Source organism: Phacochoerus africanus, chromosome 5 (genome assembly GCF_016906955.1).
Source record: "Phacochoerus africanus isolate WHEZ1 chromosome 5, ROS_Pafr_v1, whole genome shotgun sequence".
Taxonomy (NCBI): domain Eukaryota; kingdom Metazoa; phylum Chordata; class Mammalia; order Artiodactyla; family Suidae; genus Phacochoerus; species Phacochoerus africanus.
Genome location: NC_062548.1, coordinates 57,597,027 through 57,622,173, shown reverse-complemented (window position 1 = coordinate 57,622,173; position 25,147 = coordinate 57,597,027).

Here is a 25,147-nt window from a genome sequence, read left to right as displayed (position 1 = left end):
GGCTCAAAAGGGCCATGAGAAGAGGGTTCTGGTGTCAAGAGAAGCACCACTGTTTCTGAATCCTGGCCTCCTCTGAGCATGTCGCCTGACACATAGGGATACCTGCTGTCCCTGGAGACTCACTCTCCCCACCCCCACCCCACAACAGCTCTGTTCTATTTCTGGCCTCTGTGTGTTGGGATATACTCTCTCCTGGAAGTTCCCCTCTGCAGAACCCTCTTGGCCCTTCTTCCTTGGCAAGCTCCACAGATTCTTTTTTTTTTTTTGTCTTTCTTTTTTTAGGGCCGCACCTGCGGCATATGGAGGTTCCCAGGCTAGGGGTCCAATCAGAGCTGTAACCACCAGCCTACACCAAAGCCACAGCAACACGGGATCTAAGCTGCATCTGCAACCTACACCACAGTTCAGGGCAATGCTAGATCCTTAACCCACTGAGCAAGGCCAGGGATTGAGCCTGTGTCCTCATGGATGCCAGTCAGGTTCGTTAACCACTGAGCCACGATGGAACTCCAAGCTCCACAGATTCTAAAACATGGTTCTTCCAGAGCCTTCTCTCTGCAGCCTCCTTAGATGACTTATGGATTCAAGGCCCCAGAGGACTTCCGTTTGTAAATATCCCCTTCTCATAGGTCTGCTTTTGGGAGTGACGTGTTGGGAAGCTCAGAACTTGAGGCCAGAGATGCTGGCTGGCCCGAGCTGCAGCCCTGCCCACAACCATCTGGGTCCTCAGGCAAAGTGAACCCCCCCAACCAGCTTCCGTGTCCTTGTCTCCAGAAGGAAGGGACTGAAATGGCAGGATCCTCAGCTCACGCTGTTAATGTCTAACGGTATCTGTAGTCAGTGCTTAGGACTGGAAACTAAAGCTTCTAAGTAACAAATAATAATATCCTATATGTACATTCTGCTTTGTGTTTTTCACATTTTCTCACTCAGTACTATCATGTGTCCTGAGAGGTGGATTCTGTATGACTGCCCCAGTGCAGACTTAGGGAGCTTATGTGACCTGTTTTAGGTCACCCAGGTAGCCATAGGCACAACAAAAAGGACAGCATTTCACTTTTTACTTTTAGTTCTTTGTTCTTGCTTTAACGCCTAAATAAATCACTCAGCTCCTAAAAGCTGGTTGTAGGAGTCCCTGTTGTAGCTCAGCAGGTTAGGAACCTGACACAGTCTCCATGAGGATGTGGGTTTGATCATTTGCTTAGTGGATTAAGGACCCGGCATTGCCACAAGCTGTGATGTAGCGAGGTTGCAGTTGAGGCTTGGATCGGTGTTACTGTGGCTGTGGCATAGGCCCCAGCTGTTGCTCTGATTCGACCCCTCACCTGGGAACTTCCATATGCTGCAAGTGTGGCTGTCAAAAGAAAAAAAAAAAAAAGAGCTGGTTGTATCTTCTGTGCCTCCAAAACCCAGAACAGTGCTGGGGTCCAGGGCCCACATACATACTAGTTGAGTTAGCCCGCTCTTCCTCTAAGACTTGGATGACTGGCACTGTGAGGGACCCTGAGTGGCCACAGAACCATCTGCCGCCAGGGCTGGAAACAAGCTTCATCTATCCACTGGAGCAGCTTTCAGCCCAACTGCCTACAAACTACTCAGGGAGCTTTCAAAGGTCCCTTTCAAAAAATGCCATGCCTGGTCCCTTACAGATCTACTAAAGAGGAGTCCCTGCAGGTGAGGCCAGGCACTTGCATGTTCTTAAAGCACATCAGGAGAGTCTAACGTGAAGTTAAGGTCAGGGAGATCTGGGCTAAAGCTGTGATTCTCAACATGCTGGGGCCTCAGAATCACCTGAAAGGCTTGTTAACACTCAGATCACTGGGTACCACCCACGGAGTTTCTGGTTCAGTAGGTCTGGGATGAAGCCCTTCACTTTTCTAACATGTTTCCAGGTGATGCTGACACTGCTGGTCCCAAGTCTGCACTCAAAATAGATAATAATATCTTGACCCTCAGAATTGAAGAAAGTAAAAAGTCAAGAAACATCAATGTTTTCTCCCCCCTCCCCTCCCCACCATCTTCCCACAGCAGCCATCCCAGGAGGTGCCTCAAGCATGGATTAGAGTGATGAGGGCCACCCAGAAGCTGGAGTCAGTGCTGGGCACCCAGTGCTGGCACCAGAAGCCTCATTCCTGCACCAATCGGGTTACTGATTCAGCAGAGATTCGTAGAGCGCTGGTCTAAGCAGGAGCATGTAGTCAACAGGGCAGGCAAGACTTTGCCTCCCAAGGAGAAAGAAAAAAATAGCACAGTCGTTTGAGGCGGTGATTTTGAAGGCTTTGTGGAGAAGATTTAAAATGTCAGTGCTACAGTGATTACCTTGAGAGAACGATTTAAATTGAGACGTCAGGAAAGGACTTTCCCAAGAGGCAACAGTGGAGCAACCAAAGGAATCAGTTATTTGGAGAACTGGGGATGGTGGGTTTGGCAGAGGAAACAGCCCATGCAAAGCCTAACGGGGAGCAGGCCTGGGGTCTCCCAGGAGAACAAGGAGCCGGTAACAGTGGCAGGAGAGGATGGAGGAGCGGGCAGTGCCCAGATCACGGGCACAGGGTGTGAACTGTACCCTTGGTGTAGCAGGAGACCAGGAGGGGACAAAAGTGGGCATGATGTGGCTGTGAGGGGACAAAAGTAGGGTGTGAAGTGGCAGGTGGCTGGGTAAGGAGCCCACCATGGAGCTGAGGCAGAGGCCCCTGGAGCCATGGGTAATGAGGGCACTGGCAGACTTGAGCAGGACACAGGCCCCGATGGACCTGCTGGAGAAGCACCTGTCTCTTGGTGGGCCGGTGCCAGGGCCCCTCACATCTCTGCTCACAAAGCATCTCTGCGGCCCCCGGGGAAATGTCACTTCCTTTTCCTGCAGTTCTGAAACGAGCTTATTTACCACTCAGCAGCTCTCTGATTTATGAACTTCCTGGCTCGGCATCTTGGCACACTGTGGGATTTTAGAGGAAGCTCTTAATGAGGTGAAGGGGGGAGGGGACTTAGGGATGGAGTCTGGTGATGTGGGCTCCATCCCTGGTGCATCCCAAGTCCCTCACTCAAAAACTCCAACCCCCGTCACTGGTGGGGGACCCAGGGCCTTACCAGCCACAGCTCCAGCACAGCTCTGCCGACACAGAGCCCAAGGTTTACAGAGTTGGCCTGAGGTCCCGCTGCCACTGTTTCAGGCTGAAGAGTCTTAGGAAAATGACTTAAACTCTCCAAATCTCAGCTTCCTCTCCTAGGATGGGGTCGTGAAGAGGAGTTGTTCAGTTAATGCATGTGGGCAGGTGCAGAGCAGCTCCGGGTAGAATTATTATTGTTGTTCTTTTTGTCAGTAACTACTCAGTATGGTCAGATACAAGTTACAACTCGATTGTAGGATTATATCTAGCAGTTCTGTGTCCACCCTCCCCACCTCACAAAAGCGGTACCAAGAAAAGTCGTTAGTGGTAGCATGAGGCCTGCTAGCCGTGATCAAGCAGTGGCCTCACTGTTCATGCTGTGAGCACTTGACACACTTTGTATCACTTACTCTTCACACTATCATGGAGTCTTTGCAGAAGCGTGTTAATCCTCTTCTGTAGATGAGGGAATGGAGCCCCAGAGGCAATCAGTAACTTGTCTAGGGTCACCTAGCTTACCCATGGCTTGAGTCTGAGGTCATCAGTTCTGTGACCCTGAGCAGGACAAGGAAGTTCTTGGAGCCCCAGGCTCTTTGCTTGAACTTCACAGCATTGTCATTGGCACTGAGTCACAAGGCGCGTGTTCCTACTGCATGGAAGCAGACATCATTACCCCTGGCCTCCCCTCCACGCGCAGCTCAACTTCTTTTTTTTTTTTTTTTTAACCTTCTCACACGCAGTGTATGAAGTTCCTGCCTTAGGGGTTGAATTGAAATTGCAGCTGCTGGCCTACACCACAGCCATGGCAATACCAGATCTGAGCCGCACCTGTGACCTACACTGCAGCTCATGGCATTGCAGGATCCTTAACTCACTGAGCAAGGCCAGGGATCGAACCCACATCCTCATGGACACTATGTTGAGTTCTTAACCCGCTGAGCCCCAACGGGAACTCAAGTAGCTCAACTTCTGTTCATCCGATGCCCCTTTGCCTGGATCAACTCAGCAGAACACATTGCTGTGGCCTTTACTAAATGCAGACAGACATCAGGTTGCTTATATGTCATGAACTGAAGAGTTTCTGCCAGTGGGCGAGGCTGGGGCCAGTGCTAGGTAAGGAGGACTTGCCAGAAAGGCTTCTGAGGGCCCAGCAGGTCCAGGGCACAACGTCCTTGGCTGTTGGTCTGGTTTGTCTAAAACCCCCAGGCCTGGCTTTTCCACCTGCACCTCTTTATGGCAATGGCTTCTCACCTTCTAGGGGGTTGTGTGCTCCTAAGGACCGTCTCCCCAGTCCGATGCATGAACACTCACAATCCCAGGGCTTATATTCACCGAAACGCTTCCCCGTAGCCTGGGTGGATGTGGGATTTCATAGGGAAGTGAGGGAAATTTCACCCCACAACAGGGCTCAGGGCAGGGCTGCCCCAGGCCCTGGGTGTGAGGACTTGCCCTCACAGAGTGAGATCCATACATGACAAGCGTGTCTCATGGGCATTCTTCCCCTAGTTTCACTTTTTAAAGTGGGGGGCCTTAGCTTTGCAGAGGAATACTCCATGTCTGGCATAACCGTGGGGCAGCTCCAGCAGGCCTGCAGCTCAGTAGCCTTCTGCCCTGCAGCTTCTGCAGGCTCCGCACAGCCCGGGCCCTTTGGCCTCCTGTGTGCCCAGACACCCCCCTTCCCCTGGGTTCTCGAGGAGCCTGTGCTGGGCCTGGCCATAGTGCTTTTCAGCACAGCTTTCCATGGTCCTTCACCCCTCATCAAAACCCAGCCACGCCACAGTTCCTGCCATGGCGCTGTGGGTTAGGAGTTCAACTGCAATGGCTCAGATGGCTGTGGAGGTGCTGGTTCAACCCCTGGCCCAGAGAAGTGGGCTTAAGGATCCAGCCTTGCTGCAACTGTACCTTGGATTCAATCCCTGGCCCACGCCATGGGTGGGGCCATAAAATTAAAGTACTGTGCATGTATTAAAAAATAATAATAGTAATAATAATAATAACAATAATAATAGAAAAACCCAGCCACACCGGACAAGGCTCAGACCACCTCCGTGCTGTGCCCCCCACCTCCTCCCAACCTTTCTAATGCTCCTCACCATGAACCCCACAGGGTGTGTAGGGTTGTGGGCCTAAGCAGCCAGAACTCAGAGTTCCTGAAGTCTTCTGTCTTACATTTGTAAGTTATTCAATGTTTGCAGCTCATTCTGTATTTCCAAGTTCACTTAAACATTTGAGAAAAGAAACCTGATGCTTCAGGATGCTGTCTCTGTTTCCGCCCAGGATGCTGGCTGCCCCCTATCCGGAGAAGCAGTAGCCAGTCAGTAGGAGCATCTGTGTGTGATTGTTTATTCACTAGTCTGTTCCCCATAGAGGATGGCCTGAGTCCGGTGGACTCAAGTTCAAAAATCTGTTCACTTACTAGTTGTGTGACTTTGGGTAAGTGACATAACCTCTCTGAGTTTCAGTTGCATTAGCTATGATTATAATAGTGTCTATCACGTTCTGTGAGAATTAACTGAAATGATTTCTGTAAAGCTTTCCATAACTTTCAGGACAGTGTCCAATACAACGCTCTATCTGTACTGGACATTTTATTTGTCCAGTACAGGGATCTCCTATACATATGCAATTGTTAACCAAAATGTTAATCAAAAGTTAAGTCAGGAATCTTGTAAAGAAAGATAATGTTCAACTTGTGTCTTTTCAACAGAAGGCTCTTCATTTTCACATTCATGTTTCATTCATTTGTAAGTATTAAAATAAATTATGTAAAAATGAGAGCCAGGAGCGGGGGCCAGTACAATCCAGCCAGAAGGGGCTTGGGGAGAATCCCTGGGACTCTGGGAAAAAAGCACCTCACTAGTGGACACAGAGGTTGATGGTCTAGTGACCTCCGCACAATTGCATGGGTAATGTTAAACTGCAGGTGTGAGCACAGAGGCCCACGTGCCATTCTGTTAAAGGTGTAGAAGTTATCTCAAACCGACTCTGACATAAAAGATAGTAGATCTTTTTCTCCTAACAAATCCAAACATCAAGTTTTTTTTTTTCTTTCTCATTTCACAGCTGCACCTGCAGCATATGTAAATTCCCAGGCAGACAGGGATTGAATCAGAGCTGCAGCTGTGGGCCTACATCACATCCACAGCTGTGGCAAATCCAAGCTGCATCTGAGAGCTACATGCAAACATATGGAGATGTCAGAGCCTCAATCCCCTGAGCGAGGCCAGGGATCAAACCCACATCCTCACAGAGACAGTGTTCGGTCCTTAACCTGCTGAGCCACAACGGGAACTCCCCAAAGGCCAAGTTTTAATATCAAATCTTTAGTCTTGGGCTTTCAACCTGGAACATTGAGGCCCCCAGGCCAGGCCTGCCACTGTTATCTTCATAGCTCCACTCTTACCTGCCACCACTGAGGGGACCTGGCCCTGCTGGCACCATCCCAGCTCTGCCTGCACCCCTGCAGACAGTCAGCCCTGGGCCACTGTCCAGAAGAAAGCAGAGGAGAGGCCCTGCAGACAGAAGGGCCTTGGGGCTCTGTGGGCAGGGAACGCTGGGTCTCGACATGGGGTTGGCAAAAATTTCTGTAAGTGGTCACACAGAAAATACTTCAGGGCTTTGGGGGCCATGTGGTCTCTGTCATGACCGCCTGAGTCTGCCATGTTGCTGAGAACCACCACGGTCAGCCTGTAAGTGGAAGAACCTGGCTGTGTTCCAGGGAAAACAACAGACGCTGAAATTTGAGTCTTATGTAATTTTCACGTCATTATTCTTTTGGGTTTTTTTCAACTATTTAAAAATAGAAAACCATTCTGAACTCATGAGTCATGGGAAGCAGAGTTACCAGTGTACTCGGTCCACAGGTGTAGTGTGCAAACTGGTCTAGACAGTGAGCTGGGAGCTCTGGGCGGACACGTCCTACGGAGCTGTGGACCTTGTGAGGTGTGGAGTAGGACCTCAGGGCCGAGAGTGAGAGCCCCCACCCAGCATCAGGCCATTGCTGAAGCCGCCTGCCAGGCAGGTGCGCTCATGGGGCTAATGAGGGATGCTAGTTAAGGGAAGCTTAACTTCAGCAGCATCCAAGAGGCCTGTCACGCCCTCACCCACCCCTTGCTTTCCTCCTCTGACCCCCTGTGTCCAATGTCCCAGACCTCCTCAGGGATGTGACATGTGCCAGAGAGGGGGGGTGTCTGTCTGAGATGAATAGAGCCAAGTGTTACAAATGCCGTGATTTCTAGAAAACTCACTCTGGGGCTACAGTGGAGTCTGCTGTCATCCCAACCCCCTGTCCTTCCCCAGGGATGCATCCAACCAAGAATCCTGGCCCCAGTAGATCCCCGTCCTGAGGGTGCTCCCTTCTCCCTGCTCAGCGATGCCGCTGACAGCCCGATGGAGGACAGAGTGTTGCTTTTCACGTCAGTCCTGTGGCTGGATTGAAGCCGAGAATGTTGATGGGGTTGCTGGATAGTCTATTTTCTGTTTCCTCACTTGCCAGGGATTTCTAAAGCTCTTGTGGAAATCATTGTAGTCATCCCTGTATTTAGCCTTGAGCTGAACCAATTTGATGGCTTCAAAGCAGAGAGAGGAGGGAGGGAAGGAGTGAGGGAGAGAAACAAAAGAAGAGAGAAGGCTATTTGGATAAGGATGTATGTTTCCAACATTTTCCCCTTAAAAAGTAGCAGTGCATACACCAGAGGTGGAAGTGATTTTTTATAAGATGTGGTCCAAGAAGATGATTTAAAATCACATTTTATGTCTAACTGACCATGTGGGGCTGAGTTACTTCCACAACGCTGGACTGAAATTACCATGGGAACAGGCTGCATCTTCTGAGAGGTGCTTCCGAAAAAGCATCTCTGGCAGCCTGTGGCTTCCGCCCCTGCCCTGCCTCCCTCAGGACCAAGCCCTACATTGACTTATTCATCCAGGGTCTTGAGACTAACCCCGGACCCCCACCCTGTGTCTAAAGATCAGGACACTTTGAGATCCTCTGCTGGTTCCTGGTTTGTTGCAGCTCTGAGTGGGATGATAGCTTCTGGTTCTAGTCTTTCTCTTTCTTTTGCCCCTAAGAGTTCAAGTGATTGCTACCTGGCACATGGGCTCAAAATGGGCCATGGTTCTTCCTTCCCCCACCCACCCCAGGCTCAGCCCCCAGCTTTCCCCTCCCCCTCCCACATCCCAGAATCCCAGACCCTTGCACCTCCCAAAGTCAGAGGAGCTTGAGGCCCAGACCATGCCCTGGACTTCCTAACAAGGACTTCCCCTCTCAGGGCCCCCCTGCCACACGGCTCCCTCCATCGCTCTCAGGCTCTGCAGAAGGGTTAGAGCCATCATCCCAAGCCAGCCGCACACAGCAGGCACTAGGAGGGCAGGTGTCCTTGCTCATGTCCAGCCTCAGGCCAGATGAAACAGAAAGTCTAGGGGCAGGGACTGAGTTAATTCAGGTAAAGTGCTCAGCAAAAGGCAGACACACAGTCAGTGCTTGCTGAATGCTATTCTTGTTGTTGTTACTGTGGTTTGCTTTTCACCTTCATTTTTCCCTCTCATTGCCCTTAACCCTCTCAGGCTGAGGCGGGGGCTGGGGGGGGCAGGTGTCAGTGATCACCCCACAGGTCCAGCCCTGGAGGGCCTGGCCGGGTGGGAGGATCCTAGAGCCTTAGCTCTCTCTGAACCTCTAATGACAACACCACCTCACCTCTCACTCCTGCCATGCCCAGAACAGAAGCCAGGACATGTGACCCTTGACATGTATCCCAGAGCTCAGGGCTCAGGGTCCCGCCGGGTCATGGTGGGGTGTCTGAGCACCTGTGACCAGCCGCAGGGTGCCATGGTCAGGGAGCGCCATGAGACGAGGTCCTCTGTGTTGGAGGAGATGATAGATAAGCTGGATTTCCACTCGAGTTTCTAAATTTCCGATGGCGAATTCTATTTGGATTTATGCACCAAGGCTCTTGGTATCAAATTTATCCCTCCTGCCTGACACAGAACATTCATGATCTGCCAGTTGTGAAACAAATGAGTTTGCATCCTGAGACGGTCTTACAGCCACTCTCTCCATCAGCGGCTCTGAGCCCTTAACACTTGGCTTACATTTGGCCACTCTGTGAATTCAAGGCAAGTAAATTGTATCTTATAAAGTGCCATCCCTGCAGATACGTTCTGCTTATTTGTCTCTCTGGAAAATTCGGGCTTGTGCCTTTTGTGTAAACTGTCAGAAAGAGTTTGTCATCTCCTTGGTAGGTGGGACTTACTTGCTGGAATCCCTCCTTCCCAGAACGCCAAGTGCTTCCCCTAGCCCCTGCCCCCATCACTCTGTGACTTGTCTCCTCAAGGACCCTCTCCAGCTGGCCAACCTGCTTCCTGCCCCAGCAGCAGCCTGCTTTGCAGCATTTCCTGGGGAATGAATCCCAGCTTGAAGGGATCTTGACTCTGGCTTTTGAGATCAGCAGGCCCAGTGGGTGGCCACCTGGGTGGGGACTGAAGCCTTTCCCCTAAATAACTCCCAAGACCTGCACCTTCCAACATTTGTAACTATAAACCTCAACCCCCCCACCCCCACCCCGGAGGCGGGGGCAGGCATCTCAGAAGACGGCCTTGAAACACACGTCCAGGTCCTGCCAAGCGTCTCCGTGAGCCCACTGCCATGGGGCACTATAGCAGGGTCGTTGGTGGGCCCTGGTCTCAGTGTGAAAAAAACAAGAACATTGGTGATACTGGATTGAATAGTGTCCTTCCCTTCCCAGAACTTCACTGGATTCATCAGCAATGATGTCATTGCTGATGCATTTAGTCAAAATGAGGTCACACTGCAGTAGGACTGTCCCTCCACACAGTAAGGCTGGCTTTCCATGCAAGAGGAGACACAGAGGCAGACACGCACATGGGGGAGGTGAGGCCAAGACTCACTGGAGAATGTCCGAGATGATGGAGGCGGGGATCAGACTGCTGAAGCCGAAGGCCAGGGGGCGCCCAGCATTTCAGAATGCTTGCTCCAAACCCTGAACTTCCACATCTGATGGGCCCATCCTTACCCCAGATCACAGCCGTTTGTTGTCTCTGCTCCTCCTGTTTCCCCATGGCCTGAGGATGGTGTGTGAAGACAGAGGCAAGTGAGATTAAATTCAATATAACTGTACTAATTGGGAAGAAGGAGACAGAAAGAGGAGGCCATTAAATGTCTCCCTGAGGTGGTTCAACCAGCTTTTCACTGACCCAAGTCAGCTTTTTTTTTTTTTTTTTGGCTTTTTGCCTTTTCTAGGGCCGCTCCCACGGCATATGGAGGTTCCCAGGCTAGGGGTCCAATCGGAGCTATAGCCGCCGACCTACACCAGAGCCACAGCAACGCCAGATCTGAGTCACATCTGCGACCTACACCACAGCTCATGGCAAGGCCGGATCCTTAACCCACTGAGAAAGGCCAGGGATTGAACCCTCAACCTCATGGTTCCTAGTCGGATTCGTTAACCACTGTGCCATGACGGGAACTCCCCAAGTCAGCTTTTCACTGACTCCTAGTCAGCCCTGGGGCATGAAGGGTAATTCACATGGGATGTATCAGCTTCCAGGAAGAGGGCAAGAACCCCACAATCCAAGCCCCTTTCACTCTCTCTGCAAAATTCCAATAAATGAGGTGCTTCCTCCAAGGTTAGAAGGCTCTTGTGATGCATCTCTGGATGCAAGACAGCTTGGGGGGAGGTGGCAGTGGGGGACGTGAGAGTCACCAGTGTGGCCTGGTGAGAGGGGGGTTGCATTTAGAAGTGCTATCATGGCCATCCTGCATATAATCACTTTTATGATTATAAGCTCTTGAGCTGTTTTATGTTCTACCAGAAGAAGCAGTTATTTAAAAGTCTCAAGAAGGTGCAATAACTCTCATTGCTGTATTGCTGCAAATGGTTCTGGAATCCTCTGAAAGCCTTAACCTCTTCCTGGGCACCAGAATTCCTGTACAGGGAAATGCATTTTATTTCACTTAATAACTCTAAAAGTATATTCACATTCATTCTCATGTGAGGTACACAGGGAAGGAATAACTATTTTTTCCTCTTTTTTTTTTTTGTCTTTTTAGGGCCACACTCGCAGCATATGGAGGTTCCCAGGCTAGGGGTTGAATTGAAACTATAGCTGCTGACATACACCACAGCCATAGCAATGTGGGATCTGAGCTGCATCTGTGAAACCTACACCACAGCTCACAGCAACACCGGATCCTCAACCCACTGAGCGAGGCCAGGGATCGAACCTGCATCCTCATGGATGCTAGTCAGATTCATTTCTGCTGAGCCACGACAGGAACACCTTTTTCCTCTTATTTATTCAATTAATTTATATTACTTTAATTTCACTCCCCGTGTAATGTACACATTTCATGTGCACAGTTAGATGACTTTGGCCAGATGCACACAGCAGTGTAACTCGCACTCCTGTCAATTTAGGGAACACTCCTGTTGTCCCAGAAAGTCACTTTGGGCATCTCTGCTGTCAAGTGTTCGTCTCTTCCACCCACAAAGCAGGAACATTTATCACCGTAGATTGGTTGTGCTTGTTCCAGAACTTCATATAAATGGAATTACACAGGAGCTACTCTTTTGCGCCTGGCTTCTTTTGTTCAGGATGTTTTTGAAATTTATGCTTGTTGTTAGGTACTATTAGTAGTTCTTTTTATCTCTGAGTTGTGTTCTTTTGTATAGGTATTCTGTAATTTGTTCATCCCTTAAATGGGTATTTCACTTGATTCTAGTTTCCGGCTATCATGAATAAGCCGTTATCAACATTCTGTGAAGGCCTTTTGGTGGACATTTTTTTTTTCTCTTGGTACAATACCTAGAAATAGAATGCTGGGTTATAAGAGAGATTTAGGTTTAATTTTTATGAGAAACTCTCCAAAGAGCTTTCAAAGTGGCTTCATCATTTTATACTTCTGCTGCTTATGAATGAATGTTCTGGTTGCTCCATACTCCCACCATATTCTCTCAATATTTGGTGTTGTCAGACTAAAAATTACAGCCATTGGGTGTGAGTAAGCAGTGCTATCTCACTGTGGTTTACTTTGCATTTCTCTGATGTCTAATGGTGTCGAGCAGTTTTCATGTGCTTATTGACAATTTCTATAGCTTTGTAAAGTATCTGTCCAAATCTTTTGCTTTAAAAAAAGTTTCATTAAAAAATATTGAGTCGAAAAAGTTTTTAATGCTACCACATGCCACACATTGTCAGATATATGTGTTAGGAATATTTTCTCCAATCCGTGGTGCTTTTTTAAAAGAAGTTTTTGATTTTGATGAAATTTGGTTTAAAAATATCTTTGCTTACTCTCATGGTCATGATGGTAATCTTCCATGTTTTATTCTAGATACTAAACATATTCTAAATGTAATTTTAGCATTTTTTGGGGGGGGTCCTGCAATCCACATTGAATTAATTATTGTACATGTTGTGAGGTAGGGATCAAAGTTTATGTTTTTCCTGTGTGAATATCCAATTTTAGCTCCACTTATTGAAAACAATGTCTTTCCCCATTAAGTTGCTTTGGTTCTTTTGTTAAAAATCTGTTGATACGCCATGTATCACCATATACGTATCTGTCTGTATCAGGACCAGATTCTGTGTTCCTGATCTACTTGTCAGTTTGTATGTAGATATCATACTGATCTTGGAGAGGCAGCAGTGAGTGATGGCTTGAAGGAAGATCTTAATTCTCTGCTCAGGAGTGAAACCTGGGCAGCCTGGGTGAAAACCAGGAATCCTAGCCACTAGACTAGCCAGAGGCTGAAAGCAGAATTCCCCTGATTCTTGGCCCCTGTTGAAAGCAAGAATGTTTCAAGGAGGCAAAGACTGTAAAAGCAGGTACAAAGTTTATGGTTAGAAACATAACACAGCATGTGGGAGGGTGCACAGAGAAGCAGTCTGTTTATCTAAGGCAGAAGCAAAGCAGTAATAGGCACCCAAAGGAGTGAGGGTGCAGGTATCCCCCTGAATGAGGAGCAACCAGAGAGGTGATTTAAACCACTTAGATTGGGCAGTTCTTGCGGGTCTTTGTTTTCCTTTGGCCAGTTATCTCACTTTATCTTTCACACCTGACCAGACCCAGGGCATTTCCCTGATCTGCATGTGCATCTTTTGGCCAAGATGCATTCCGGAGCAAAGGGTGATGGGAAGGTTGTTTAGACATACTAAGGTCTGGTGGCTCCTCCCTTTCTGACCCAGAAGGGTCTCTCTGTGCATGTGTAGTTGGGGTCTCCCTGACCCTGAGGATGGGAAGTATGTGACCTCTTGGTCTTTTGCCCAAGCAGGGCTTAGCCCCTCTTTTGATCCTGTCATTACTATTGTTTAACAAGTTCACAGAAGACCAGTACCAGTTATTTGCCTTGTGCCTGTTGTTATTTCTGTCTTGAAGTATACAGGGGTGGCTGGTTGTAAATGTTTATTCTGGAGCCCGTGAATCTCCTGCTTCAGGAAGTACAAACAAGAGGCACTTTTGCAGACAAAAGTGTAAATGCCTATGCTGGAGCCCATCTATCTCCTGCCTCAATACCATTATGATTCTGGAGCTTTATAATATCCCTTGAAATAAGGCAATATTCATCCTCCAACTTGTTCTTTCCACAAATTGTTTTGGCTGTTTTAAGACCTTTTTATTTCCACATAAATTACAGAATAATTTTCTATTTTCTAGAATGATGTTTCATTGATTTTTGAATAAAAGATCTGCTGAATTAGGGAGCATTGGTGTCTCCATCATTTTGAGTTGTCCTATCCATGAGCACTTTCACTTCCTTTATCTAGGTCTGTGCTGCCTGAGTAACATTTGAAGATTGCAGCGTGTAGGTATTGCACATCTTTTGTTAAATTTATGTTGAAGCATTTTATTTCTTATGTTAGTGAAATTTTCTCTTAAATTTCATTTTCCAATTGTTTATGTTAATATATAGAATAGACTATAAAATAGACCTTTATATATTAACCTCTTATCCCGCGAGCCTCACTCAATTCACTTATTCTGGTGGCTTTTTTGAAGACTGCTTTGTATTTTCTATGTACGTAATCATGCTGTCTGCAAAAGCCCTCCTTTGCAGTTTGTATGCCTTTTTTTTTTTTTTTTATGGCTTTATTCCCGTTAGCTGAGCGATCTCATTCAATACAAGGCTTAATAGAAAGCAGAGAGCAGATTTTTTTTTCCATTGTTTCCAATCTTAAGAGAAGTATTCAGTCTTTTACCATTAAGTCTGATGTTAAGTGGAGGTTTTCCACAGTTGTCTTATAGCAAGCTAAGGAAGTCCCTTTCTATTCCTGTTTGCTGAAAGTTTTCTTTTTTTAAAAAATCATAAATGGGTGTTGAATATTGTCAACTGCTTTTTCTGAAGTTATTTACTGAGTGTAGGGATGCTTTTTCTTTTATTCTGCTAATGTGGTGAATTACATTCTTAATTACTGCTAAATTAACATTGAATTTCTATGATAAACCCCATTTAGTCATGATGTATTGTCATTTTGTGTATTGCTAAATTCTATTTGCTGATACTTTCTTGAGGATTTTTGTTTCTATGTTCACAAGTAATATTTGTCTGATATTTTTCTTTTATGTAGCATATTTGTGAGGCTTCAGTATCCACATAAATTGGGTCAAGAAAGGCTTCTTTATTTTCTAAAAAAGCTTGTGTAATGGTGGTGTTATTTCGTTCTTAGATGATCATCAGTGAAACTATATGGGCATGGACTTTCTTTTAAGAGAAAGTTTTTAGTTACAAGTTCAATTTCTTTAGAAAATAAGGGAAAATTCAGATCTTCTATTTCTTCTTAGTTCTGTTTAATATTTGTATCTTTAAGGAATTTACTTCATAGAAGTTAAATTCATTGGTATAAATTTTCCGTAATATTCCTTTATTACTATTTTACTGCCTATAAGGTTTGTAGTGATGACTCTTATTATCTTCATAAGATTGACAATTTCCCTCCCTCTCATTAGTGTGGCAATGGAGTTATCAATTTTATTAATATTTTTAGATCAATTTTTAATTTCATTGATTTCCTCTGTGTGTTTTTTCTCTCTTCCATTAGTTTTTCTTCTCTTTCTTTTTTTTGCTCGTCTTTTTTTTTTTTTTTTTTTTTTTAAGGGCTGCACCTGCGGCATATGGAGGTTCCCAGGCTAGGGGTCCAATCAGAGCTGTAGCTGCTGGCCTACATCACAGCCACAGCAACACAGGATCTGAGCTGCATCTGTGACCCACACCAAAGCTCTTGGAAATAACAGATCATTAACCCACTGAGCGAGGCCAGGTATCAAACTCTTATCCTCATGGATACTAGTCGGGTTCGTTAACCACTGAGCAATGAAGGGAACTCCTTTCTTCTCTTTCTTATCTTTTTCTTTCTATTTATTTTCTCTTTTCCCTCCTGACTCATTAAGGTGGTATCTTATATCATTGTTCCCCTGCCCCCACCCCCAAGCTAGGTAGTGTATTTATTACCACAAACAAAACGCTGGCTAGATCCCTTCCTCTTCCACCAGACTGACACCCTGAGTTGGTGGCATTCCATAGATCATGTATTTTTCCCCCCTGGACGTATCTGCTATATCTTACCAGTATTTTTCTCTCCCACCTACCATATTAACCACATACCTCTACAATCTCTGTAGTTTGAAAACTTGATCTGGGTGGAAAGCAATGCAATGGAGAAGGAGAGGATATTGAGGAAAATTTTTTAAAAAATTTATTTGGTTAAAAAAGGAGAAAAGCCATTGAAATGACTTTTTAGTCAAGTCCTGCCATTTGTGACAACATGGAGAGACCTGGAGGATGTCATGCTAAGTGAAATAACCCAAACACAGAAAGACAAATACTGAATGATCTCACTTACATGCAGAATGTGAAATAGACTCATAGAAGCAGAGAGCAGAATGGTGACTGCTGGGGGCTGGGTGGAGGGGGAAATGGGAGGTGAGGGTCAAAAGGTACAAAGTTTTACTATTTTAAGGACTGTAATTTATTTACTCAGAGTTTGTTTGTTTGTTTGTTTAATTCTTTTTTGGACTTACCTTGTGTTGCAGCGGGTTAAGGATCCAGTGTTGGTGTTGTCACTGCAGCAACTCAGGTCACTGGGTTCAATCCCTGGCCCAGGAACATCTAAGGCATGCCATCAGGGTGGCCAAAATTATATCATTGGTCTTAAATCTTCTTTCTTTACTCATAATTTTCACTCAGTGCCATATATTTCTCTCTGAGAACTCCTTTGGTTGCATCCCCTAGATTTTAATGTATATTATTTTTATTGTCATTCATTTAAAATATTTCTGATTTTCCTTGTGATTTCCTCTTTGGCTCATAGAATATTTAAAAATACATAGCTTCATTTCTGAATGGTTGGAATTTCTAAATGTATTACTAGTTATTTCTAATTCTATTTTAGTCAGAGAAGATGCTCCTTAAGATTTCATTTCTTTATCACTTACCTTGGTAAATGTCCCACATGTGCCTGAAATGAGTGTGTATGTTGTTGGGTACTCTGGTCTATAAATACCAATTAAGTTGGCTGATAGCCTTTTTCCTGTTCTTTCTATTAATTACTCACTAATAGACTGTTAACATATATAACTGTGATTGTGGACTTCTCTGTTTCTCTCTTTTTTTCTGAACGTACTTTGAAGTACTCTAAGAGCACATACATTGTCATGTCTTCTCGATGAACTGACCCTCTCATTAATATGAAGTGTTCATCAAGGTCTCTGGTAACATTCCTTAAAGCCTATCTTGACATATTCATATAGTTGCTCAAGCTTTCTTATAGTTAGTGTTTGCACGATATGTCATTCTCTCTGTCTCTTTTTGCTTTTAACGTCTTTGTATTTTTATTTTTAAAGTGTGCATCTTATATACAGCATATAGTTGAATCTTATATTTTTATCCAGTCTGACAAGGTCTACTTTTTTTTTTGTCTTTTTGCCTTTTCTAGGGCCGCTCCCATGGCATATGGAGGTTCCCAGGCTAGGGGTCTAATCGGAGCTGTCGCTGCTGGCCTATGCCAGAGCCACAGCAACGCTGGATCAGAGCCACGTCTGTGACCTACACCACAGCTCATGGCAACACCAGATCCTTAACCCACTGAGCAAGGCCAGGGATCAAACCTGCAACCTCATGATTCCTAGTCGGATTCGTTAACCACTGTGCCACGATGGGAACTCCAACAAGCTCTACTTTTTAATCAAAATGTTTAACCAACTTTGCTATTTTTTTTTTTTTGTATTTGTCCCATCTGTTCTTTGGTCATTTGCTCTTCTTTATTCCCTTCTTTTGAATTAATTGAATAATTTTCAGTATTCCAATATAACTATGCCATTGATTTTGAGTTTGTAGTGGTTGCTCTAGAGATTAAAATATGTACTCTTAATTTATTATCTTTAGTTAATATTATACCACTTCATGTAAAATGTAAAAATCCTAGGATAATGTTTCATTTATTTTCATTCCATCTTTGTGTTATTTTTTTTACTACCCCTTAATTCTAAGTATGGTATAGGTCTCATAATGCATTTTAATATTTTTATTTTAAAGAATTAATTGACTTTAAATAAATTAAAAACAAAAATACTTATTTTACCCTTCCTTCTCTCTTTGTTTCTTCCTGATGATTTTATGATCCCATCTGATTTCATTTAGCTTTAGCCAGATGAACCTCCTTTAGTATTTCTGGTAATGCAGTGTATGGATGAATTCTTTCAGTCTCTATTTAGTTTGAATATGTTATAGTTTCACTTTTTAAAAAGGATATATTTACAGGAAATAGAATTCTAAGTTGATGGGTTTCTTTCATCAGCATTTTAAAGACAACTTTCTATTGCCATTTATCCTTACTGCTCTGTATTGCTGTGTCTTTTACATCTGCCTGGTTAAAATTTTTTCTGTCACTTGTGTTTAGAAATTTTACTTGCCCTAAGATGTAATATTCTTTTTGTTTATAATACTCAGGACTTGTTGAGTTTGTTGGATTTGAACTTGTTGGGTTGATAGATTTAATCTAACTTGGAAAATTTTCCACTATTGTATTTTCTTTCTTTTTTATTATTATTTTTGTCTTTTTTTTTAAGGGCTGCACCTGCAGCACATGGAGTTTCCCAGGCTAGGGATCGAATCGGAGCTGTAACTTATGGCCTGCGCCACAGCCACATAGGATCTGGGCTGTGTCTGCAACCTATGCCACAGCTCACGGCAACTCTGGATCCTTAACCCATTGAGTGAGGCCAGGGATTGAACTTGCATCCTCATGGATGCTAGTCAGATTTATTTCCACTGAGCCATGACAGGAATTCTCACCATTATATTTTCAGTAATTTTTTGCTCTAATGTCTCTTGCCTCTCTTTCTGAGGCTACAGTTACATACATGTTAGCAATGTGTGTCACTTTCTCTTCTGAATATCCCATCTACTGGCTTATTATATCCACATTTTTTGTATAAATCCTTGAACAAAAATGCTATAATTGTTTTAAATTGCTTGTCTGCTAATCCCATCATCTCTGTGTCTGTTTTTATTGACTGTTTTTCTCCTAGTATGGGGTCATATCTCCTGCTTCTTTATTTGTCCATGATTTTGAATATATGCTGTACATTGTGAATGCAGTGTTGTTGAGGGCCCGAATTATATTTTCTTCCTTTAAAGAGGGTTGTGTATTTTTGGCAAGCAATTAATTACTGACAGTGGAACTTGCTTTTAGGCTTTGGTATGTCAGGTTAAGAGTATGTAGGATAAGAAATTGTAGCTCTTGGATTTCCTGTCATGGCTCAGTGGTTAACGAATCCGACTAGGAACCATGAGGTTGCGGGTTCAATCCCTGGCCTTTCTCAGTGGGTTAAGGATCCGGCATTGTCATGAGCTGTGGTGTAGGTTGCAGACATGGCTCAGATCCCGTGTTGCTGTGGCTCTGGCGTAGGCTGATGGCTACAGCTTCAATTCGACCCCTAGCCTGGGAACCTCCATATGCCACAGGAGCAGACCAAGAAATGGCAAAAAAAGACGAAAAAAGAAAGTAGCCCTTTATTTAGAACATAGACTTTATGGGGTCCTAACTCAATGCTTAAGGTTTTCAGTGAAATTCCTCCCCTTTGGAAATTTGGACCTCCAACCTTTCCAGCACTGTGCCATCTCTGGAACCTCAATTCCTATCTCCCAGTAGTTGTTCTCTGCCATGTCTTTTGGAGTCTCATCTGTGCATGTGTAGCTTGGCAGTTGTCCAGAGATTCAAGAGGTCCATATGCGGATTTCTGGGACTTTTTTTCTGCATAGCTTCCTCTTCTTTGGTATTCTGCCTCTCAAATTCCAGCTGCCTCATCGGCAACACACTCTAATCTTTTTCCTCCACCCCATGAGAACACTGACTTCTGTTTCAGTTCCACTTCCATGCCATGATGTAGAAGGTGTTCTTAGGCAGAAAGTTGGTATAAATTTGAAGTTATTCTGTGTGTTCTTCTTACAGGGCCACAGCCCTGCACTGTCTGTTGCGGCTGAAGAGTCATTTCAGATTTTTTCCACTTTCATACTTGCTTATGGTGGACAATAAATCTAATATACAATATTGCATCATGGCCTGAACTGAAAGCCTCTACTAGTCCCCATTTTATAGATGGGAGAGTGGAGGCTTATAAACTCCATGTTTTTTTCTTGATTAAGGTCACTTGGGCTATAAATGTCAGAATCCTGACCAAAACCCTGATATCTACATCTGCTTTCAAATCTCTCTATACCACCTCTCACCTTATATCAAAACATGGCAGTTCAGGGGAGCCTCCTGTTCTCATCACTGGTGTGTGCTATACCAGTGATCCAATCTTTTGGAGACTTTGGATGGCAAATTATCCCAGGGGGGTTGGGCCTGGCAGTCCCATGTTGGAATCAGAACCCTCACTTACCAATGGATTGACTTGAACAAGTTTCCTCACATACCTACCTTCATTTCCTTATCATAAAGAAAGGATAAAGACACTCACCTTGCAGGAGTTCCCGTCATGGTGCAGTGGAAACGAATCTGACTAGGGAGCATGAGGTTGTGGTTTAGATCCCTGGCCTTCCTCAATGGGTTAAGGATTCAGCGTTGCCATGAGTTGTGGTGTAGCTCACAGATGTGGCTCAGATCTGGCGTTGCTGTGGCTGTGGTGTAGGCTGGCAGCTGTAGCTTTGATTAGACCCCTAGCCTATGAACTTCCATACACCGTGGGTGTGGCCCTAAAAAGCAAAAAAAAAAAAAAACAAAAACAAAAAACAAAACAAAACACCCCAAAAACCCACTCCCTTGCAAGTTACGATAGTCCAACATTCAGAGCTCAGCATTGTGCCTGGCATCAAGACATGCTCCTGAAAGGTGAGCCAAGCCCACTCAGACTCTGTGAACCAGGGCTAGTCCTATCAAATGCTGCTCCATCTCTTTCCATGCACATGGCCAGCCCGAGTTTTCTTATTTATTCAAGCGTTTTGAGGCAACAGCACTTGGCGAGTCCCAGGTGTTATTAATATCTCTGAATCACTATGAGTTCTAAAAATACCTTTCCTAGCTGTTTATTTTTACCTATTATCTCCCTAAAGTGTAAGTCAGCAATAAAGTTATGAATTGCCATCCCTCTTATTCTCGGTTCTGTAATTCTCGGCTCTGTAAGGAAGTGCTACGGAAGAGACCTCATTGAGGAAGGGGGTGAGTTAGTGCAGCTGGAGGCATGAATGCAGGAAGCTGCCTGCCAATCTGGCACTACCTGGACTGAGCACACCTGGGGAGGCAATGAAACTCAGGAGCAGAGCTGGGTACCTAAAGGCTCAAGGGTATAAACAGTCTCATTCCACAAGGATTCTCCTCTTTGGCTTTAGTCTTGCCAAAACCCAGTTTCCCAGCCTGGCAAGCACTTTGTTTTAGGCCTTAGCATTTCATCAGCATCTCTCTTTGCTTATCCAAGCCCACCAGAGCAACCAGCCAGCCATTCCAATTGTACCCCATGTTCTCTATTTTGAGTTGGAAAAGGACTATCTTCAGAAGAATTTGACCCTTTACAAAAATCTAGCTTCTTAGGATGCAGGTCAGGAAATGTTGTAAAACTACTCTGCCTCTAATCCCATAGATTTTGAAAGACCTTACAACATGAACAACCAGAGGGAGAACTTCGTAGTCACCAAAGAAAACTAGAAAGAAGTTGTGAAGTAGCCCTCTTTGGGGAGGCCTTTGGACATGAGGGCTTTGGAATTAAAAAGACATGAGTTCAGATCCAACTTGGCCCTCCTCACATGTTTATAGCAAAGACATGGACACTGATTGAGCCAAGTTTGGGCCCTGTCAAACTGACTCAAGTCATAGCACCTGAACACCCCACTATGCTGAGCATTTAAAAGAAACCTGTCTGTAAAATCTGAGCCACACTGGCCCTTCTCTTGCCTCATCAACGAAGCAAGTCTAGTTCCAGAACATGACTTAGGATGGCTCTTGTAGAAGAGGTACTTATCCCAGCATCCTCGATGCTGGCGAGGACACTTTACATGGGAACAAGGTTATATTCCAATTGGCAGGAAATTGTCTGAATAAGAAAATAACGCAGGAGTTCCCATCGTGGCACAATGGTTAACGAATCTGGCTAGGAACCATGAGGTTTCAGGTTTGATCCCTGCTCTTGTTCAGTGGGTTAAGGATCCGGTGTTGCCGTGAGGTGTGGTGTGGGTCGCAGATGCGGCATAGATCCTGTGTTGCTCTGGCTCTGGCATAGGCGGGTGGCTGCAGCTCCGATTAGACCCCTAGCCTAACCTCCATATGCTGCAGGAGCAGCTCAAGAAAAAGCAAAAAGACAAAAAAAAAGAAAGAAGAAAGAAAGAAAGAAAGAAAGAAAGAAAGAAAGAAAGAAAGAAAGAAAGAAAGAAAGAAAGAAAGAAAGAGAGAGAGAGAGAGAGAAAGGAAAGGAAAGGAAAGGAAAGGAAAGGAAAGGAAAGGAAAGGAAAGGAAAGGAAAGGAAAAGAATGCAAAAGGCATGAGCTGGGTACTTCCAAGATGGCAGCATGAGGAGCTCACCAAGGCTTCTTCCCCACAAAATCACATTTAACTGGAGAAAATTGAAAAACAGCAACAATTATCCAAACGTCTCTGAAAAGTGCAAGAAGGACATAGAGAAAATGAAGAGAGAGTAAGTCAGGAAATCCATGAATATCCACATCAGTGGGTCCTCCAACACCGAGCCTTATCATGCCTTGGCACCTGCAATTCTCAAGTTCAGATCCTGCAACTCAGCTCCCCCAAAACTGATCACACCTGTACCTTCTCCTCACTGAGGGCCACTTTTCTTCTGGCATTTCCTCTCTCACCACAAGCATTTAGCCTTCTTTCTTGCAGTCTCTCTGCAGCTGTTCATCTCACCACCATTATCCCTCCTATTAAACAGCATTTTAGAGAGGAGGCTCTGAGGGGCTGGCCCACTTCACAGAGCCAGATCCTACTTCCCCCGTCACACATTGCGTCTCGTCCACTGCTCCATCTTAATGTCCACTTGGCTCCTGACCTCAGGCTTGGCACCCCTCTTCCTTGAATAAGGTTGTAGATTCCGCCTTCTTGGCTTGGCCATGATCATCCTCTCTGCAGAGTTTTCACAGCTCCAGGCTTCATCCTTCTCCAAATCCCACTCTTTAACCAGCCCTCCTACTTGGCCCTAGCTCAGCCCTGTTGGTCTGCACAGCTGGCCTCTCTGCAGGGGGGGATCAAGCCAAATCTACTCTTCCATGTCCCACAGACCCCAGTCCCTCCACCTATCAGCTCCCTACATGGATCCTCGTTACCTCCTACACCCCACACCTCCCGTGATTGTCTTGCTTTCCTGTTCCTTCCAGCTACTGCTCCAGGCCTAGACACTGCCTCCCCTCCTGTTTAAGTCAGGAGGAAATGTGTAGCTGCCTCATGATATGTATCATAAGAGCAGGGATGCATGTGCGTCTGGGTGACAGAGCCTTCTGAGCACATCGAAAGCTCTCCTTGGAGGAAGAAGCAGCCCTGTGATGCTCATTTCCAGCAGGATTTTCCATTCCCAGGCCAAGGGCTGGGGAGATGCTGCACTTTCAGGTCTGGCCATAGGAGGGGGCTCACAGGAGCCTGGAGCTGAAACTCAGCTGAAGACTTTGAAACCTTCACTGAGTTGGTGAGAGGCAGGCTCCCAGTCCAGCAACACAGCATCTCATGGACCACAATTTCTCAGGGTGTGACAAATGGCCTCCTGCTGTCAGCATCCTGGGGAAGGTGTGTGGGCTCCTCTGTTAGAGTTGCTTGCTACAGGTCAAGGGAGGTACGGATTCGGGGAGAGGCCCATTCCCTTCCCTTGTACTGAGGCCTCAGATCTTCTCTGTACATGGGTACTGGAGGCTCAGGGAGCATCAGGGAAACTTACTGTCACCCCTGACCCTGGTGTTCCCGTGCAGGGCACCAGCAGGCCTGGCAATGGCCAGGCGTCCCCAGCAGCTGGAGAGATGTGGACTTGCCAAAGGGAAGTGGAATCCAGGAGGAAGATGGCAGCCACCATCCTGGGATGGGTGTCATGACTTGGTTTTCTCTTCTCACTTTACTCTGACCATGTCCTTCCATACATACCCACTCAGCCACGCACACACACATACACTCCACACTTGCACACCCGGTGCTCAGGCCCTGCTCCCGTTGCCACCCTCTTTTTGCACCTCCAGACTTCCCCACACCTTTGCCTCCTTCTGTGGTCCAGACTCACATACGTCCAGACGCTCCCATCCAGGGACAACTGCCTGTCAGTATTTTCTTCCCAATGGACTATTGGCAATCCCTCTCCTTCCCTCATCAACACATCTTGCAAGAGTTATCTTTACTTCCTGTCCTTCTCTTCAACCATGGCCATTTGGATTTTGATCCTCAGCAAAATCATGCCCAACTCTGAGCTCCCAGCTTCACTTCTCTCCTGGATTTTTGTCATTTCCAAATCCTCAGCAGCATTTGATGACCCCTTCTTACAGCTCCAGGCACCTCCCTTCTGGTTGTTTCCTAACTGCTTTTTCCTCTTCCCCCAGTTGGTCTGCCCCTGGTGCTCCTCCCCCTGCATCCATAAAAGCTGCTCATCTCCTTTCTCTGCAGCTTCTACCAGGGAGCTTCCTCCCTCTTGCAGCTTGAAGCACAGTCAGGATCTCCTTTATCAAAACAACTAGGCTCCTGACACCAGATTCCTAACTGCCCTTTGCTCATTTCTCCCCAGAGCCTGGGAACCATTCCGATGGGACTTTTGTACCCGCCCCTGCAGTGAAATGAGGGGGTGGAGAAGAAGGAACCCCATGACTTCCCTCTGCTGGTTCCCAAACCAGTGTGCAGTGCAGGCGGTACATACATGTAGTGGTAGTGTCACTAACACTGCTTTCTAACCATAGATGAGCCACAGTGCACATCAGCCAAAATGAGAACAAAATTCTGACTGTTAACTTTTTTTCATTTTTTAAAGTTTTATTGACCTAGACTTGATTTACAATGTTGTGATCATCTCTTCTGTACAAGGTGATTCAGTTATACATATACACACATCCATTGTCTTTCAGATTCTTTCCCACATAGATGATCACAGAATATTGGGTAGAGTTCTCTGTGCTATAGAACAGGTCCCAGTCATTCCATAGACTTCAGTGTGCATATGCCAGTCTGAAACCTGCCTGTCTTCTTTGTTAACCATAAGTTTGTTTTCAAAGTCTGTGACTGGAGTTCCCATCATGGTGCAGCGGAAAGGAATCCGACCAGGAACCGTGAGGTTGCAGGTTCGATCCCTGGCCTCGTTCAGTGGGTTAAGGATCCGGCATTGCTGTGAGCTTCAGTGTAAGCCACAGATGTGGCTCAGATCTGGCATGGCTGTGGCTGTGGTTGGCAGCTGTAGCTCCGATTCGACTCTTAGCCTGGGAAACTCCATATGCCACGAGTGCAGCCCTAAAAAAAATTTGAAAAACCCAACAACAACAAAGTCTGTGACTGATTGTAACTGTTATGGAAAAAAAACTGACCATGGTGGAGTTCCTCTTGTGGCTTAGTGGGTTAAG